Genomic DNA, 16,597 nt, shown 5'->3' on the forward strand with positions numbered 1-16,597 from the left:
TGAAGAACTTCCTCAACTGCACGTTGAACTACTTGCACTCGAAGCCCTTGATGAGATTTTTCTTATCTGAATTTATCTGACCGCTTTTTCAGTTCTCTTAAGTTTTGGCAGCCATAAGTCATGGTTATGAGATTCATAGTTGAATTATGCATACTTGTTCATTGCTTTGTAGAAATTTTCTGTTTCTAGGGTAACAGAACTGCTTGTAGTATTTCAGTAGACACACCATGACTTCGTGGCATATAACTCCCCTCCCCCCTTTCCTTTCAGAATTTCTAAGGTTCTTTTTGCTTTTTGGTGCCCAGGAGCATTGAACTAAGGTTTTCAGGGATCTGTCTGCAATATCCGCAAATGTTTTCTTAAGTCACAAAAAGCTGATTAGGACTTACCATTCCATATGTTTAGTTAGGGAATGTCTCTTTCTCCTCTTTGTATTTATCAACATTGAAGCAGCAATAGTGATATATGCAATTCCGTCATTATCAAGAGATACCTCTGCAACTCTTTGCACTCTGGCTGGTGTTGAATCTCTTTGCTGTTGAATCTTCTGTTACTGGCTCATATAACCGTACATTATCAGCAGACTTTGGTGTCTTCCTGTCTTTTCCAGATCATACACAACAGCGTTGAACTGCACATTCCCCGCTGTTGGCAACCACTGTCCTCTGTGGAAGTGATCATGTGAAAGTCCTTTCCCTAATATCCTGTCCTTATTCATTTAGTCATTCATGAGGACTTCCCCTTTCATCTTCTAATGGTCCTTTTTTCTTTCACAGTTTTAGCAAGTTATCTTATTAGAGGATTTAGGACATCAGTCACATATGAAACAGATGTGTCTCATACTGGATGATTCCTTGAAAGAATTGTAATAGATCTGCAAGGCAGGACTTCTCTCCCCATTGCATCATTCTGTTTTTGATCTACTAATTTTGGTGAAATGAATTATTGTATTTATTTTACTTATGTTTGGTTTAATGATGTGGTGGGTTGACCCTGGCTGGATGCCAGGTGCTTCCCGAAGTCTCTCTATCACTCACCCTCCTCAGCTGGACAGGAGAGAAAATAAATTAAAGGTTCGTGGGTCTGGATAAGAACAGGGAGAGATCATTCACCAATTACTGTCACAGGCAAAACAGACTTGACTTGGGAAAATTAGTTTAATTTATTAGCAATCAAATCGGAGTAGGATAATGAGAAAATAAAAACTGAGTCTTAAAACACCTTCCCCCCACCCCTCCCTTCTTCCCAGGCTCAACTTCACTCCTGATTTGCTTTACCTCCTCCCCCCGAGCGGCACAGGGGGACGGGGAATGGGGGTTGGGGTCAGTTCATCACACGTTGTCTCTGCTGCTCCTTCCTCCTCAGGGGAGGACTCCTCACACTCTTCCCGTGCTCCAGTGTGGGGTCCCTCCCACGGGAGACAGTCCTCCATGAACTTCTCCAGCATGAGTCCTTCCCACGGGCTGCAGTTATTCACAAACTGCTCCAGCGTGGGTCCCTTCCACAGGGTGCAGCCCTTCAGGAGCAGACTGCTCCAGCGTGGGTCCCCTGTCAGGTCACAGGTCCTGCCAGCAAACCTGCTCCAGCGTGGGCTTCCCAGGGGATCACAGCCTCCTTTGGGCATCCACCTGCTCTGGTGTGGGGTCTTCCACAGGCTGCAGGTGGAGATCTGCTCCACCATTAACCTCCATGGGCTGCGGAGGCACAGCCTGCCTCACCATGGTCTTCCCTATGGGCTGCAGGGGGATCCCTGCTCTGGCGCCTGGAGCACCTCCTCCCCCTCCTTCTTCACTGACCTTGGTGTCTGCAGGGTTGTTCCTCTTGCATATTCTCACTCCTCTCTCTGGCTGCAATTGCCCAGGTTTTTTCCCCCTTCTTAAATATGTTATCCCAGAGGTGCTACCACTGTTGCTGATGGGCTCGGCCTTGGCCAGTGGTGGGTCCGTCTTGGAGCCGGCTGGTGCTGGCTCTGTCGGACACAGGGGATGCTTCTAGCAGCTTCTCACAGAAGGCTCCCTTACAGTCCTCCCTGCTACCAAAACCTTGCCACGCAAACCCAGTACAAATGATCACACAGGAGACTTGCAAGAATTTTTGACCAGTCAAGAACCTCCTGGGCAACATGAACGTCTTGTGAGAAATCTTACCCTATGTTACATTACATTCTGAAGCGGTAATATTTTCAGTTGCTTTCTTGATGAATCTTATCTTTGCTGTTTAAAGGAGTATGAACTATATGTAAACAGTCGAATTGTCTCAGGACTATGAATTCTTATTGTCATTCCTGTTAGACTGTAAGAAAGGATGACTTTCAACTGTTGGCCTATGAACCAAATACAATAGGGTGATTTGCTCTGAGCAGTTGTTGCATCTTTAATAAAGATTAAAATGAATTGGAAACATCTTGTCTGGCTGTAAAAATTCTCTGGTGATATTTTTACAGCAACAGTTTACAAAGAATGGGCACTTAATTATGTATGTGAAGAAGTCTAAAGACTCAAATCTGTTTTGCTCCACTGCAGAATTTCTGCATTCCGGTAATTGTCTTTTTTTTGTTGCATTAAGGGGGGGGGAATTCAACTGTACTCCCTCTTCTGAGGTAATGAACTATTCTAGTATCAGAAGTTTCATGTGTTTAATTTCAGAGAGAGATTATTTATTCATTCCTCACAGTTTATACGTTTGAAATTTGCAACTAGAATGATCGGTCATCCTCAGTGGAACTTCTGGCAAGTCTGTGTTAAAGTACAGGTGAGCAGAAATTTGTCTAAAAGCTTTACTTTGAAGAAAACCAAATATTTTCATTATAAAAGTTCGTATTTTGAAGCACTCCTGTGATCTTAGGAATCCATGCTCACCGAGCAGTTTTAAAACTGTGTTTTTATTTTGAGCGCTCTCTCACTCCTCAGAAACCAATTTTTTGGCTCAGTGAATTTCATAAATGATGACTGGATGGTTACGATGATGGACAAAGTAGAAAAAAATATCTGTAGAACTAGCCATACAATGTTTGTAGGTGTTACAGCTTTTTGCTTTGTGTGACCTACTCCAAATAGATTTGTCTGCTGTAATCTCATTGCTGTGCTCATGGTAGGCTAGAGGATTAGAGGAGGTTTAGTGAGGGTTGCAACCCAAATTGAGCTGACGGGGTCTGATTTCCAGCCCCCCCTGCCCCAGCCTCCCCCAAACACATCCGTGCACATAAGTCAGCTTAGTTACACTGGCATCTTTGTGTAAAATCCTAGAGACTTAAACTTACGTAGGTATTGAAGAGGATTTCCTTCAGTGAGAGGATAAATTTTGTTTTGGGAGCTCTGGTTTCCCCATCTGCTTGGGTTCGTCGTCTGTTGGAAATCTCCCTTCTCAATAGGCCTGTGGAAATTCAGAAATTGCCCCACTGGCAGCAAAGGGCTTTTGTTTGGTCTCATCTTGTGAGAGGCACCTCTCATGTTTCTGCTTAGATTCAAAGGCTGTGGCTTGACACCCTGTGGCTTAGTAGTGAAATAACGGTAACACAACAGTGTTCTTAAAAGCATGTAGAATCTGAATTTTAGAAGTCTACTGGTGGTGTCACTGTCTCTGTGCACTCGCAAAGCACTGATTTAAGCGTGACATTACTGTTTGTTTGGTTTTTTGTTTTTTTGTGGTTTTTTGTGTTTTTTTTTTTTTTTTTTTAGCTGACATCTGCCTGTGTTCAAAACTCCTGTTTTGGGGGTAGGTTTGGCTGAAGGATGCTTGTCAGAATAGACCCTACACTGCTGCTGTCATAACCAAGGGAAAATTTTGCTTTATGACGAAGACTTAGCGGTGCCAACATCACACTGGTTACTGAATGAGCTACTGAAATTGTCATAAAAGACAGGCATTTTTCTTAAAGCTTGTCCCCAGAAAAAACTCTGTGGTCCAGTACAGAAAGATGAGTTGCTTTCAACAGTGATGGTATCACGGAGCAAAGTTTCCTTAATGGAAGAAGGTATAAAATCATTTAGTCTTTACAGGGTGAAATAAAGACCTAATTTATCTTGAAATGTAACAAGCAGATTGTGGAGCACAGATACAATCCCTTTCTGATCAGAAATCCTACCAAGAAATTACTTGCAATGCTTCACGATTGCTGACGTTTTCAAGTAGTTTTCAGGTATTGATCTACCTAACAGGTAATACATGATATTGCTAAAATTCCTGTTTCAAAGTAATAGAAGAATATATAAAAACCAAAAAAGAAAGTGTGCATGCTTAAGAAAATGCAGCCCTGTGAATTGAAGAAGGCACGTTTGGCTTCAAAGTACTGTTTGTGTTACTAAAAACTCCTGAGAAATCCTAGCAGGGCCTTCAGCTTGTGAACAGGAGATGTGGCTCCAGCTGGTGCAGTGGGAACCATTTCAACTCCATGTGAGCAGGGAGGTGCATTAGCCTTCACAGTCGGCTTTCTGTAGAGGCTCTGCAAGGACCTGGGAGTTGCGGTGGCAAGCGGAGCTGAGGAGGATTTTGCAGGTGTCACCATACTCGGTGCAGGGACAAACTGCAGCCTTTATACCGATGGATGGTTCAAGCCAATTCCTGTGCTTTAAAGTTGGCTTTTAAGGCTTCTACAAAGTCGTACACAGCTGGGGAAAGTCCCCCCCCACATGCACACCTCAAGGGTGAAAACTGGTGCAAGAATGGTATTTCTCTTTTTCAGAAAGGGTTAAGAAACATTCTTGCTGAACTGTTATCAACGTGATTTTATATAATGAACCATAATCAGAAATAGTATGCAAGGCTGATTAAGGCTGTTGATGCAGTGAAACAGGAATACACCCACACATGTACTTTCTGTAGGTAATTTGCTTTTGAAGGTTTAGTATTGGAATCTAAATGATTCCAAATCTGTTTGCATTTTATAAAATGTTTTGCATGCATGTAAACCAGGAACAGATGTAGATATTTGCTTTTACTGACCATAGCCGGGGGGGGGGGTGGGGGTGGTGGGGGGATCACAGAAGGCAAAAAGGCTTTTGCATCGTACTTCCTTAGGTTTTAATGCAAAAACCTCAAGTAGACACACTAGACTATGTTTGGGATTCAGTTAGAAAGAGGTGGGTTTCTTTTTCTTGTTTCTGCCAGATATTGTAGCGCAACTTACAGAAAAGACAGTAAATCTTGTAAAGAATAAATTCGCTGGTTTGAGCTGGAAGGGCAGCTGGTAAAAGACATCTATAGTGTTGTGAAACCTGAGGTGTACCTGCATGGACACGTGGGCAGGTCAGACACACAAGTTTACTTATGCTTTGAGATAACTAGCGACATCCAACCATCCATCTAAATTTGCCTCTTATGTTTAAAGATGTCTGGATGAAGTGCCAGTACTACTGGCATATGTGTGCTTGTAATAGGCTGATTCTTATTTAAATTGCAAAATGTGTTTTTTAGGTGTCAGTGCCACCTTGTTTGCTCTTTTCAGTTTGTATCCTGCTTTGCCAGCTTGACTGTCTGGATTCGTGACCAGAATTGCTTATGTTGCATCTCCCTGGTATTACAGTTTGGTGTAGGTCGCTTTACACAATGGGTTGTGCATGAATTTTCACAGTCGCTCCTGAAGAGTTGATGTATACGGCCAGCTAGGTATGATTTTCCCTTTGTAGTTACTGGAGATAACTCTGTGCCTTCAGCAGGTGACTCGTATTGCTATCTTTAAAATTTAAGTACTGCCTATTTGGATTATTTTAATTGCTTTATTATATAACGTACGTCAGAACTATAGAACATAACGTACCTACGTCATCAAACTAAAGGGTGTCACCTACCTGTTGGTTGCTACTGAGATAACTATACGAGAGAGAGTTTCTAAATATTGAAAAACCCTTTCTTGGTTTTCCACATGTAAAGAGTCTCAGAGACTCTATTTAAGTCTTAAGAAATCCAACCTGAACACCCACTCATAGTGCAGTGCTCACAATAAATGAATCAACCAAAATATTTATATCTTGCTTTATTATGTTCTAAACCATAAATGTTGCAATCATGCAGTATGCACATTTCTGCTGAGTAACTGCATATTTTGGCACGTAACTTTTTTCTCTTTCCACATTGTTTTATTCACCTTTATTAGGACTTGAAGCATTTTAAATGTAGAATAATAATTTATGTGCAAGTCTGGCTTCTGTCTTGTGTTCTTGTGTGCATTCCCATAGGCAAAAGGAGAGCGCCATTGGAATATTCATTCATTTAGTAAAGTACAAGGCTTGTGTAGTTGTACTCTGTTCCCTACTAGGTTTTTAGAGCTGTTTTCTGGTTTATCCATCAGTCTTTTGCATTTCACATTGAAAGCTTCAGACATCTCGTTCAGTTTTTAAGGTGATATCATTAACGGATGTAACACACTCATCTTTATCACCAGATGCCTAGGGCTCAGAAACTCATTGCAGTTGTTTACAGATCCCATCCATATCTTGCTGATAGATTTTCATACCCAAAAAATTGGTGGATGCTTGCTTAAAAGAGTGTTTCTTTTAGTGTTAGTTTTAAAGGACATTGGAAGTATCTACAGGAAAATTAACAAGAAAAGCTATATAGAGTCCTGTGTGGAGGTTGAGCTGTTTATTTCTTTATAGCCGTAAAGATGGTAGTTTGGAAAATAAATGTGTAGTACATGTGGTTGTCAAAGGACAAAAAGCCCTTTATATGTGTTTTCTCAAAAATAGCGAAGTGAATTATCCCCAGGGATCTCTTATAAAACAGAAGCAGGCATGACATCAGAGTTAGAAGCCTAAAAGGTTTTTTTTCTGGTGGATTTATGGTGCCTCATAAGTTTAGATATACACAGCATGTGTGTCAAATGGTATCCTTAGATGGTTTTCCTTTTTGGTCTGTGGGATGATCCCATGCTTAGGTCTGAATGAAACTAAACATAGTAAATAAATGTATTCCTTGGACAAAGATCGCAACCTTTTTAGTTTAGGAATATCTGTTATATTGGAGGACTGAGAGAGGTTGCCATAAGCACTGCGCAAAGAATATGGAGTGACTTACTGAATCACTTGCCATGCCTTCTACGTGAACAGTTCAATTGTCTGAAGAAAAATGTTATTTCATCTGGTTATAGTTTTTATTTGCATGTATGCATATGTGGTGGGTTGACCTTGGCTGGATGCCAGATGCCCACCAAAGCTGCTCTATCACTCCTCAGCTGGACAGGGGAGAGGAAATACAACAAAAGGCTTGTGTGTCAAGATAAGGACAGATTAATGAAAGCAGAAGCAAAGGCTGTGTGCGGAAAAGCAAAAGGAAAACAAAAAGATTTCATTCTCTACTTCTCATCAGCAGCGATGTCCAGCCATCCCCAGGGAAGCAGGGCTCCAGCATGCGCGGTGGTTGCTCTGGAGGACGAATGCCTCCTCTGTTCTCCTAGCTGTTATTACTGAGCGGACCTCACATGGCAAGGAATATCCCTTTGGTCAGTCTGGGTCAACTGTCCTGGCTCTGTCCCCTCCCAAGAGATGGCCTCGATGCTGCACGAGCACCACTCAGCAGCGGCCAAAATACTGGTGTGTTATCAACACCCTTCCAGCTATCAATACGAAGCCCAGCACTATGAGGGCTGCTATGGGCAAAATTAACTTCGTCTCAGCCAGACCCAATACAGCATAAAGCAGGCTTCAGAAAACGCAAAACATGGTTCCAGAAAGAAGATTGCGCCCAATGTTCAGTTCCCCCTTTGGGGTAGAGTATACTGGACAAATTCAGCATACAGTAATCCATCAACATCAGTAAAATACTGGTCTAGACGGTTGCTAGTGGTAGTGATTTAGAATCCTTTGCAAATTAATACGTAACTGATTTTGAAGCCTGGTTCAGTGACAGGACACCAGAGTCTGGCTTGTAAATGGGATTGCATGTTTGAGTTAAATGATTGCAGGCGAAGTATGAAGCTCATGGTCTAAGAGAAAAATGAAAAGAGTGGAAAACATGAGAAGGTGAAGAGTTGCTGGAAATTATTCTTGCTTTCATATATAATCTGTTGCTTACTAATTTTTGGTTTTATTTTTTAAGATCAGTGTCTAAGAACAGAGTTATAACTTGTTTGTCTTTAAACCCTTTCTTTTAACCTACTTTATTATTAAGGGGGTTTTATTTCTTTTGATTTTTTTATTCTACACTTTTAAATAATGTTCTTTACACTGATAGACCAGTATTCTTTTGAAGGCTTGAAAGCATAGTAGTACAAAACTTGTTATTTTTGGCATATTGTTGGAAAGAGTATTACTTAATTTTTAGTTTTTTTTTTTTTCCAAGAGGATTTATAGTGGAAGGCTGTGGAAGGTTCAACTGAGTGCATTTCAATTTGAATGTTCCAGTTGTCCACAATCATTTAAAAAAAAAAAAAAAAAATCCAAAATATTGTCCAAGTTTTGCTTACAAGTCTGTATCTTCCTTTAAGGTTTTTAATTTACTTCCTTTTTGGGTGTTACACACTTGACTGCATGTAGCAGTCTCTTGAAGCAGAAGCCGCTGCACTTACAAGAATTATTTGAGGATTACGTGCTTCCCTATCTGTTTGGACATGTGGAGTGCTAAAAAGATCTCTCTTACTCTCTGTGGCCCTTGTATGACTTTATAGCCTGGACTATGATTTTCAGTACCTTTATTTTTACGCTGTCTTTACTTGACCAAAGTTTGAATAATCTGAATACCTAACACATTTCTACTGTGGAGCCTATCCTAGGTTATTAGGTCCTGTAATTCAAAATTGCTTGCAGAAACATATGATGAAAATTCAGTGGCATTAAGTTTAAATCTGTTTGCTTTTCTTCATGTAAGAGTAGTGAATGCAGATTATTAAGTGTGTAAACCATTAGTAGTTGCGGGAACAATTGTTTAAATGACATCAGGATTAATGACAACATTTGCTTATGTTATAGTTATGTACTTTTGTCTATAGTATACTCAGACTTGCTTTTGAGAGATAGCGTTAACATCTTTTGTGTGAATGTATGGAGATATATGTATACAAAAATATACATGGTATATATACCTACACACAAAAGCAGAACACCTTTTTTAGGGGAAATTAACTTTGTGTATGCTATCACAAAAGAACACCATTTAGATAGACCAATGGGCATTTTCAGTAGGTTATATGGGGCAGGGAGAGCCCCCTTTTTTAGCTGTCTGCTTTCAAAATATTGTGTTTCAATAGTAGTTTGAACTTGGTTTTCACTTTACAAGCACAGTGCTTGATTTTTATCTGTGTAACTTCCAATTGCTTTCTGTTGTTTTTTTTCTAATATGCAGGAACTGTAATAGACTTCAGTAATAATCTGCTTTGTGTTTTCTGGCCAGTAGATAAGGAAGCAAATTCATTGAACAGCTATTAGTTATTTGGAAGCTTGTAAAAGCGATCATTTGCTTGATGAGATGCTCAGCTGTCTTTTGAGTGGATTTTGTTGAGGGAGGAAAGTGAGGTCTGAGATTCAAATCGATGGTGTCTGTTCTACTCTGGGGTCACTGCGTGGCAGAAGAGTCCCTGGGTTGAGAAGGAAGGCTTGCAGAGGGCAATAGCTGAGGGTGCCAGCAGCTGGGCTTAGGGTGAAAAGCTAGTATGTGAGGAGGCTTGGGGCACAGGTGAGGGAGTGATGGGGATGCAGGCATTGGGGACACCTCATGTGGGCATCTAGTAATAGTCTCCGTGCTCCTAATTCTCCTCTCCAGCACTGCAGCAGTACCTTTAAAGCAGGAGAAATAGTTGGAGGAGCATGTTCAGGAATGTGTGTGAATATGAAACGCTTTCTAGATGATTAATACGGAGGTTGCTGGGAATAAAGCCTGTTAATTTTAGGTAAAATTTAACTTTCACTTCTGAAAAGCTGCTTTTGTTTCTCCCTTAAACGCATGACTGTGTGATCAATCAACCTATGGAGGAACGGTAATCTGTGGAGGTTTGGGAGCTGGATGACTTTCACGAAGACAGCAGAACAACTCCTTGCAATTCTTTTGCCAAATCATGAGTTTAGGGAGAAGCAACTGCAGCGACAAAGCAAAGGAATACAATGGTTTTGGGAAAAATATTTTAAACACTATGAAAATGATGGGTTTATTTTTTTAATAATCCTATTATCAAATGAGTGACACAGTCTAACACCTGTCATAAAAAAAATACAGCTTTGAGTTGCACTCTAAACTGCTTAGAAGCAACTGGAAGTTTAGAGGTGGTAGATTAAACGCCCTCTTCCCCCTCTTCCAAACTGAGGCCTCTCACTCGACTCTGATGTTTGTGGGATGTCACGAGACGCGTGGTGATGACCGCTGGCAGGAGCATAGCCGGGCGCAGCCCGGCGACCACAGGCTGAGCAACGTCTTTCTACTGGTACCAAAGTTATGCTGGAAACAAACCCGCGGCCGGGTTGGAGGAGGAGGGCAGCGTACGAGCCTTTCTGCTGAGGAAGTACAAGCAAGGATGCAAACCTCAGGAAAGCGCGGCCCTGGTGTTTACTGTAATGTACAGCAGTTACACTGAACTGTACCTGTACCAGCAAGTATCGGCCCATTTCCTTTGGAGTTTGGGTTTTTTTCTGGTTGGGTTTTTTTTGTTTGTTTGTTTGTTTGTTTTTTGTGTTTGGTTTTGGTTTGTGACTATTCATAGGTCAGAGTCTCATGGTATCGGAAGTGAGTTGTTGATTAACTTGGGCACTTTGCAGATAAGTAACTTTTACAAGCGTCCACACACCAGAGAGAGCAGTCTGTTTGTTTCTGGAACCATTACTTAGGGGTGCAATATATCAACAGCTAGAAACTGAAAAAGAAACACAGAAGAGAAACATCTCTCTTAAAAAAAGAAAGGGGGGGGGTGTAAGTGGAACTCTCTTTTGTAGTTGCTAAAAATTTACCTTCTTGAGAGATTGTATCTAGGAGCTAGAATATTTTGCTCTCATGTTTTGGCACTGGTTTAGAGATATGCTTCCTAGAGAGCAAGCACTGCTATCAAAAATAAACTATTGCTGTTAACAATCTCACTCCAGGAATAGAATACAGTATAGCATACAGTAAGACTTGTCAGCGTCTTTTTTTCAGATCTTCTAAGTTAGCTTCCAGGACAGCAGTTCTGTGTTTAATTAACCAAATGAGTGATGCTGGTATCAAAATGGAAAATGAGTGTTGAAGTGGGAATGACCACGTGCAGTGCCTTTTCTCTGTCTCAGTTAAAGGGAGTTTTAAAGGGTTTGCTTCAGCAACGGTTACTTGTACACTTGAGTATTGTGATATCCTTGTCCTGATTAATGGTTACAAAATCGATGTGAAAACAGAGGACACAATTCTGGCTTGAGACATTGTAGTGTTTATGTGGAGAATAATGAGTGGGAGATCATAATGGAGCAAAATGTGCTGAAATGCACAGGTAGGGGATTACTGTCCCCTGTGTCCCTATATCCATCTCAATTAGATAGCTTTTATTATGTTTCATTTACCATCCTGTTACGTCATGAACATTTTACCACTGACTGCAAGTGAGTATGATTATTGAGTGTGACTTCATGGTCTTCTGCACAGGGAGGTCAGCTGGTTCAGTGTGCTCTGAGCCGACCGATGGTTTATGACCGTGGTTAGCAGGGCTGGAAACCTGAGGGAGCAAATTCTGCCAAGTGCCACAGCACGTGAGCTCAACCTTGGCACCTTTCTCTAGTGACCGCACACCCTCCAGTTGTTTCACCATGTGGCAGAGCAAGCTCATGTTTGCCTGTAGAAAGGCATACTGCAAGAGTGCAGAAACTGATGGTCATAATTCACAGTAATTACTATTACATCTTAAAATCAACGTAACCTTGCCTAAGTTCATATATTTTAGCATGAGCTACTTGAGCAGAGAATGACGTTAAGGATAAAGCACTATTAAATCTCAGCAGATCAGTACAGGTGATCGTTGTGTATATGGCAACAGATGGCACTCAGTTTCCTTAGAGCAAAGGTTTTCTCCTGAGGGTTAGGGAGCAAGGAAACATTCAGAGAAGAGGGCAGAAACGCAGACTTGCTGACTTGTAGATCAGTGGCAAATTTTGTAGATAAATATAAATTGGGGAGGTGGGGGGAGAAGAAAGAAAAGTTAGGGGAATCTGTCTTTCATTCTATGCAGAGCTGACAATTGTCACAAATTCAGTTAACGCAAAACCAGCAATTCCTCTAAGTGTAACAAAAATATGTTCTTCAAATAGCCTTTCAGTTGATAAAAACTTCCTCTGAAAGATGAACCTATTAACTTTCCTTCAATTATAATGATGAAAGTAATCCTGGGAAGAAAAAAATAAAGTTAAAAATAGGTAACCACATAAAGCCAAGTATTTCTAAAGATTAAATTGAATTTTTCTCCTCTGAGGAATTCATTTTATGAAATTAGACGTTATTTTATACAGATGATAACTTAATTGGCTGATAAATGAATATCCCTCCCCCGGATTTGATCTGTGTCAGAATTGAGGTAAGAATTAGTGACACAAATAGATAAGCTTTCACATATAAAATGTTTTTTGCTGTTCTCATTTATTTCTCTGGTTTCAAGAAGCTGCTAGTTTTCAGGTTTTATGGCGATGCCAGTTCTTTTCCCAGTAAAAGTTAACAAGGGTTCCTGCCAGTAACATGTGTGTGTTGCACTGTATTTCCTAAGTTGGCTAAATTTCAGTAAACCCTGTGGAACAGAGATGACTTCACTTACGTTTTTAAAAACTATGTGCTGTAAAATGTTATTCTGAGCTCCTTATCCTACAGTTTTCAGTATTTCAAAATATCTGTGGTAATATGTTGCATTTACCATCCTCTATTACATGTTATTGTTTGGGGTGGGGCGTGGGAGTGGTATGGAGGCTGGGCAAAAGTAAGAGTTTTCTAGAATTTGAAACTGATTCCCTCATTCCCTAATTTTTAATTATAAAATGCCACTTTTTAATGAGGGCTGCTGATGGTGAAGTATGAAGTCTTTCCTCTGGAACATTATGAATCATAAATAATTTGGTGCCCCCAAATCTATCTCTGTCAACATCAGAGTATTAGGATCATTAGCATCTGTGATCCTACAATTTGAAGTCTCAGCATGTTCCCAGCAGATAACAGAGTAATTATTAAGTCTCTTCAAGTAAGACACTGTTGTGGGTAAAGTCACTCCTTTGTAAGGAAAAAGAGTATGATCCTGCATAAACTAAAGCTAGGAAAAACTGCAATAGAAGGTCTCTGAATTGATGCATCAGGCTCGATCTCCTTTTTTCCATTCATCTGAACAAGTAGAATTATGTTGAATTATCTTATTTGGCTACCTGAATCCAAGATAGAAACTGAGTAGTGTGTTGTAGTTGAGGTTTTTTTTACTATCCTGAACTGATTTGAGCAAGACATTTCTTCTTAATCAACTGCTTCTATTTGCTGCTTTGTAATCCAAAGGCCCCTGGATGAAATCTTGACTGGTAGGTCTTTATTTTCCTGGTAGCTAACTTCAGTCATGAGGAATAAGAAGCAAGATACCTTGACTTACCTGCCTTGTAAGAATGACGTAGGACTGCAAAACTATCTTGGGATTCATCTACAAGGACCTTTTAAGTTAAGAATGGTCCTTCGTCCTACATCTGGAACCCCAGTTTTGGAGGAGGGAGCAAAGTGATGAAAAAGGTATAAATAGAAAGAGAAGGAATGAAAACAGGTTTGTTTGTAGCTCATTTTGAGTTGAGAATAGACACAAAGTCCTCTGGTGCTGGTAAAAAGAAATTAATAAACTTTGTGCTAAGGATTTGAGACCCATTTTGAACAGATCCTTGGACTTACTTACTAGTTATTGCATGCAATCTGATAAGCAGATCACTGGTTTTCCATGCTTGTTCTCTTAACTGGTTTTTAATTGATATAATCAGTACTAAATTTTCATGTATGTCTTTTTGTAGTTTTTGCATATGGTTTTCATTTACAGCTTTTTATATGTAGCTGTTCATCTGAGTATTTTGTTGGCCTCCTCAATAAGTTCAGAGGAATTGGAGAAGCATGTTTTCTTGGTTATGCTAGTGCGTCCTCACCATATTTTGTTCACATAGATATTCATAGCTCTCCCTTGAATTATATTTTTTCTATATTGAAATGGGAACGAAATGGAATCACTCTTCACAATTACTGCTCTTGTCTGTAGAAGTAGGTACAATACTGCCTATCTTGCAGTTGTAACTAATTTTAATAGATTACGTGTTTTGTGTTAGCAATTCTGCTACTTAATATTTAACTTTCTGCAGGTTTTCCAGTTCATAATATCATCTGGTTATTGGTAACTGACGGTCATTTAAGTCAAGTATGGTTCACCTTGTCTTTGAAGTCGTCATGTTTTGCATGTAATGAATATGAGAAAATGTTAAAGTACAGATTGCCGTTGTTCCTTTTGCATTAGATCTGGTGACCAGTGTACCCAGGACCTATGCTTTCAGAGTTTTTGATGTTATCAAATGTAATGTTTTCACTTTATTTTGATTGGAGCTAATTGAACCTTTTAGATCAGACTGTTAGGTCTCAAATTAGACACTGGGACAAGGTGGTCTAGGGAAACAACCACAGACAGGTAGTTACAGTCTCAAAAAAGTTTGACTCAAGTGATTTAATTCACAGAAAGATAGACACAGGCAAGGGTGGGGTTCAGTTCTTCAGAATGGGATATTAACTGTTACCTTAATCATTTATTGCCTGTATTCCAGCTGCTACAGCAGATGAAGTAGGACAGTTGCAAAAACCTGCAGACTATGAAACAGCTGGTCCCCAGAGTGAGACATCTTTAATGCTGAGTCAAGAACAGAGAAAGTATTGCCCTTGGAAAATGTGATGTGTGGTCATGTAACTAATGACTGTACCATACATACAACAGGGCAAGTATAAGTTCCACAGACCACTTAGTTATATTTTTTCATACAGGATTTTATATATATGGATTTTTTTATATATGTATCCTTAATTATTTAGGATTGTTGTCCTTGAAATTTTTAAAGGGGAAAAAAAAAATAATCTGGGGGGTGGGGGGAACTTGGTAGCATTTGGATGCTTATATGGTTAACACCAAGCTTGGGAATTTTTAGAGCTGCTGCATGAACTTCTGCCCTTAAGTTAATGAGAAACTTGTACTAATAGGTTATCTGTTTCTGTAAAGACCAGCACTTGAGGGGGAGGAGATGTATACTTTGCTTTGAGATATTGATGGTGGAAGGGGAATGGTGAGGGACAGAAATCTTGCGTTTCATTGCAGGCTATGAAGAGGAGCATCTGGTAGTGGACACTTGGACTTCTGCCTGTTTTATGTTCGGCCCGCAGCTTGACTCTTCCTTCACTATCCCTTTTAGCCTGTCTGCCCTAAATCATTAGCAGTTTTCATTCTATTTTCCTTCCATTCTGCCTATAAAAGCAAGCCTGTATAGCTCTTTAGAAACGGCTATGCAGTGTTCCCATTTCATAGAGCTTATTACATAAACTATATTTGCTATGGCACTGTTGAAAAGCATAGGCAGAACATTAGGTTATGTGATGGCGCACAGTCTTTGCATTTTTCCTTCCTTGATCTGAGTTGTGCACAAAGTTGTTTCACCAGCTTGGTCAGTTCTTAGACTGGAGAGCGTTTGAAAATTGTAGAAAGTTACAGCTGAAAATTCAGTAGTTTTGCAACAGCTGCATGGATAGACTGCCTTTCTAAAGTTATTCTAATTATATAGGTAGAAAACATTATTGTTTCAGCAGTATCACTGTAGCAGAATTACAAAGAAAGTAACTGCGCTTATGTAAATGGCTTTGCAAATACAATAATACGTTAGATCACTTGCATGGTTCTTATGTATGATGCAGTCAGCTTGCATTTTAAGCATTCCTTATGTGTTCGGCTTTATATAAATAGCAGCTGTTTCAAAGAGGTGCTGTCTGTGGCAAGTGAAGTTAAAACATGCTGCCTTTGGAGGCAGAAAGTGCCCTGGCTTGATGTTTAATTAGTGTGGAGCAAAGTACTCCATAGTTTTGAGAAGAGACTGCAGAAAGTCCTAGTTTCCCTGGAAGCATCAGAAAGGCTTGATTCGTAGACAATGCTGTATTGTCAACGCAGTGCTGGTTCAGCAGCATCTCTCTGCACACATTTGGCAAATATTTAAAGGCCACATTTTGTGCAATTGGTTCAGCCTTTGAAAATTATTAACTTCTTTGTGTTAAAGGATATACCCAGCAATGCAAGCTTTTATCTTGACAATCCCACACTTTTGTCTTCTACCAGCAAGGATGTACTTGTGGATTATTTCTTTTTTTAGTTCCTCAAAGGGTAGTATACTAAATGCTTTGTAATCACTTCGGTACTGATGAGGTATGGGAAAGCATTTAATTTCCATGCTTTGTAAAGCTGGATTATACAGGAGCTGTGGCAGACAATATGTTGTTAGCCAAGGAAATAAATGGAACTTTTCATATCAAGTTATTTAAAAGTATGTTTTTCTGTTTAGCTTTAGTCTTTTTATATGTTGTGAAATCTGGGCAGAGGTAATACATGCTTTTTGGACTACCCGGCTAATCTGCAAATAACGCTGTGCAAAACACAATAAATGTTACTGACAGCCATTCTCTCTATTATCATTTTGTAATC

General features: G+C 39.9%; 1 protein-coding gene across 2 annotated transcripts in view; it reads left to right on the forward strand.

Moving 5' to 3' along the window:
• SIPA1L1 (signal induced proliferation associated 1 like 1) overlaps window positions 1-16,597 on the forward strand; it is a 156,197-nt gene that overhangs the window by 59,946 nt on the left and 79,654 nt on the right. The window lies entirely within an intron of this gene.

Source organism: Platalea leucorodia, assembly GCF_965183815.1.
Source record: "Platalea leucorodia genome assembly, chromosome: 7".
In the NCBI taxonomy this organism is placed as follows: domain Eukaryota; kingdom Metazoa; phylum Chordata; class Aves; order Pelecaniformes; family Threskiornithidae; genus Platalea; species Platalea leucorodia.